Source organism: Pseudonaja textilis, chromosome 2 (genome assembly GCF_049901715.1).
Source record: "Pseudonaja textilis isolate UNSWEBS1 chromosome 2, rPseTex1.2, whole genome shotgun sequence".
In the NCBI taxonomy this organism is placed as follows: domain Eukaryota; kingdom Metazoa; phylum Chordata; class Lepidosauria; order Squamata; family Elapidae; genus Pseudonaja; species Pseudonaja textilis.
In genome coordinates, this window is record NC_141991.1 from 12,090,563 (window position 1) to 12,094,821 (window position 4,259).

Consider the following 4,259-nt stretch of genomic DNA (forward strand, 5'->3'; position numbering starts at 1 on the left):
TTTTCTGATGCAAGATTTCGATTCTGTCTGATGTTTACCTCAAAGACAATCACTGGAGAAGTAGCAGATGAGATCTAAGAGGCCAGAATTTTGAAAATTACACAGAGAAGCCACTTCTCTAGGGAGCCCAAACTTCTCCAGAGCTCCATTTCCAGAGGAGAAGCTGGAAAAAAGAAAATCATAGCTCCATCCCTGGGGCCCTGTTCTGTTGTGGTTGTGGGCCTTCCTGTCAGGTCTTGTCCAAAAAGTGATGCTGGATGAAGGTAGTTCAACACCCAGGTGACTTTTGTTGTTTCTCAATGTAGTAACTTGTCTCCGGAGACCATTGGGAAAGTTCATCCATCCAGAGTTATGGAGTTTGGTGATATTCCAGGTTGATGGCATTCCAGAGGTGGGTTTCAAATTTCTTAACAACCAGTTCTGTGGGCATGGCCTAATTTGTGGGTGTGGCTAGGTGGTCATGTGACTGGGATGGGAGTGGCTTGCTGACTGGGCGTGGCTAGGTGGTCATGTGACAGGGGTGGTCAAGGCTAGGTGATCATGTGGCTGGAGAGGCCCGGGAAGGTGACTATGTGACTGGGAAACCAAATTTAACTGGTCCTCTCTTAATGGCCAGGTCCTCACTTAGTGGCAAATTGCTTAGCAAGTGTTTTTTGCCAGTTCCAAGTCCAGGGGAGCCCTGGGGAGGACAGGGCAGGTGGCCATGTGATTGGCAAAGCAAATTTAAGTGGTCCTTGCTTAATGACTAGGTCCTTGCTTAATGGCCAGTTGCTTAGCAAGTGTTTTTTGCCTGTTTCCAAGGCCTGAGGAGGGCAGGGCGAGGCCCAGGCAGCTATGAGGAGCTATAGGGAGGGCAAGGTAAGGCGCAGGCAGCTACAAGGAGCTACGGTGAGGGGAAGGCGAGGCCCAGACTGGTGGCCACGTGACAGGTGGCTGGGCATGGCTTGTATGTAAATATTATAAATATTGATATAAATATTGATATTTTTATAGAAAAAGAGCAACTTTTACCCACATTCAGGCAAATCAGGCAGGCAGATTGAGTTGCTCACAGAATCACAGATTCAGTTAGATATCTGTGTTCCTGCCATCGGCTAGCTGAGTCTGCACTGGTTCAGTGCTAAGCAAGGTCCCTCTCTGCTTAAAATCAGAGCTGAAGATCTAAAGAGTAGCTTTAAGAATGCTAGGAATGTTGCACTTAACAAAGACTTCCACGAAGAGGATACTAACTGTTGTAGAGCGAAGGGACAAACGAGGCCAAGACCAGAGCATACAAGTAAAGGCTTTATTCAGGGGAATAAAGGGTTGTTGTGCCTGCCCGCTAACAAGGCAGACTGCTGGAGAACAACAATGGCTGGCTCCGTCCGGCAGCCGGCTTTTATAGCCGATTGCCAAACGGAGCCAACCAATGGGAGCTGCTGATGCTCCCGCCTAAAGTGCGGACCTGGTTGGGAACTCCAACCAGTTCCAAAGACATAACACCCCTCCCCCCTGGCTGGGTGCATGCATAGTCTTTGAGGTATGATGGAGGACTCCGCTGGCGACCCGAACGTCGTAGCTCAGGAGAACTGCTGGTTGGCATTGAGTCCAAGGAGCGCGGATCCGAGGCTGCTATGGAGTCCTCTGGGATTGGCACAGGATCCGGGGAACGAAAAGTCTCCCCTCGTTCGGTTTGGCTCGGTGGAGTGCCTCGGCCTGGACGGTCGGTGCTCCCGCCGGGTGGACGTGCAGGAGCTTCCGGCTGGCGGTCTAGGTCCGTTCTTGGTTCACTTTGTTCGAGTGGGAATGTCTGGCCCCTCAGGGAATTTCCCTCTGGAAACTGGGTGAGGATTCGAGGGTTGGCTGCTGGATTCGGCTCACCGCTGTTCCCGTCACTCCTCCACCTGCGTAGCTGGTCCAGGTGTCTCCGCCATACTCGACCGTCTTCTAATTGGATCCGGTAGGACCTTGGACCGGTGATGGCTACGATCTGCCCTGGTACCCACAATGGATCTCCTGCATAGTTCCTCGCAAAGACTGGGTCCTGCAAGGCAAAGTCTCGCACCTGGCTGTCAGAACCCAAAGGGGTATCAGGACAGTAGTGAGGATGCAGCCTATCAAGAGTGGTCCTTAAGCGTCTCCCCATTAACAGTTCAGCCGGGGATTTGTTAGTGCTAGTGCATGGGGTTGTATGCTGGCTGAGGAGGAAATGGGATAGCTTGGAATGCCAGTCTTCCTGACCGAATCGGGCTAGTGCCTCCTTAGCCGACCTGACGGCTCTCTCCGCCATCCCATTGCTAGCAGGGTGAAAGGGGGCCGTGAGGACGTGTCGGATGCCCAGGTTCGTGACATACCTGCTAAATTCGCAGGACGAGAACTGAGGCCTGTTGTCGGAGACTATTGTGTCCAGGAGCCCATGAGTCACAAAAAGTCTGGTCAGGGCTTTGACAACTGCCTGCATGGTGGTCGTGGGGAGCAAGGCAACGTCTATCCATTTAGAATACGAATCCACGACCACCAAGAAAGACTTGCCATGGACCGGACCGGCCAGGTCGATGTGTAACCGTGACCAGGGGGCATTGGCACTTTCCCACTTTGTGGGTGAGGCTGCTGGTGGGGCTGCTCTGGATTCCTGACAGGGTTTACAGGAGCTTACCCACTCTGCGATCTGATCGTCCATCCCGGGCCACCATACGTAACTGCGAGCCAACGCCTTCATTCGCACGATACCCAGATGGCCCTCGTGCAGCACCTTCAATATGGGCACGCGAAGGGTGGATGTGACAACGACTCTGGTACCCCACAACAGGCATCCCTGGAGTTTTGATAGTTCCTGTTGACGAGTTTTAAATGGGACAAAATCAACTGAACACTTTGTTTCTGGCCACCCCCTCCCCACCCAGTCCAGAACCTGGGCGATTAGTCTATCTTTCTTGGAGTGTGCCGCGATGTCATCAGCAGTTACTGGTAGCTTAAGTTCGTTGACTTCGAAGATCGCGTGCACCGGAGCTGGGTCTTCAACTGGGGTCAGTAAAGGGCAGCAGCTGAGAGCATCTGCGTGGCTTAAAGTCTTACCGGGGCGATGGACCAGCTTGAACTAATAGGCTGCCAAAAACAATGTCCATCTGGTCATCCTGGGGGACAGAACTTGTGGAGTTTGCCTGTCTCCCGATAAAAGTCCCAAGAGCGGCTTGTGGTCTGTGATGAGTTCGAAATGGTGGCCAAAAAGGAATTCGTGAAATTTTTGACTGCCGCTACTGCAGCCAGAGCCTCCTTGTCAATCTGGCTGTAGTTTCTTTCAGTCGTGGAAAGGGTCCTGGAGAAAAAGGCAATTGGTGCTTCTGTGCCATTGGGGAGCCTGTGACTAAGGACAGCTCCTATCCCGAAGGGGGATGCATCAGCGGCTAAAACCAAAGGTAGGCGTTGGTTGAATTGAATTAAAACGGCGTCAGAGGTGAGTAGCGATTTGATTACTTTAAATGCGAAAGACTCCTTGGGGCCCCAGTGCCACGGAGCGTCTTTATCTAACAACCTGTGTAGCGGTTCAGCGACTGAAGCTTTGTGTGGCAAGAACGAGGCGTAGAAATTTAATAAACCTAGGAAGGCTTGCAGTTCCGTTTTATTATTTGGTGTGGGTGCCTCGTGGATGGCTTTTACTTTTGACTCCACTGGGTGGATGCCTGAGGCGTCAAGTCTATATCCTAAAAAGTCCACCTGTTTAGTGGCGATGGTGCACTTCTCCCGTTTGAGTTTGAGACCATGCTGTCTAAACTTCTCCAATACTGCTCTCACCCTCTGGAGGAGCTGGGGTCTGTCCTTCGCTGAGACCAAAATATCGTCGAAATAGGGGACTACTCCTGGAAGACCTTGGAGGATTCTTTCCATTAGCGACTGAAAAATCCCCGGGGCCACGCTAACGCCAAATTGGAGGCGCTTGCACCTAAATGCCCCCCTGTGTGTTACAATTGTTTGTAAGTCTGCTGTGTGGCTGTCGACAGGGAACTGTTGATATGCCTGCGACATGTCTAGCTTGGCAAAAATTGTGCCGGGTTCAAAAGTGTGCAATAGGTGCTGGATAACTGGAACGGGGTATGCGCTAACCTGGAGATAACGGTTAAGTGTCGTTTTGTAATCAGCACAAATTCTCAAACTACCGTCCTTTTTAAGTGGGGTGACTATGGGGGTCTCCCACTTGGCGAAATCTGTGGGCTCAATTACCCCTTGCTCGAGGAGTTTGTCAAGTTCCGCATCCAATTTGGGGCGGATGGCGAAGGGAACCC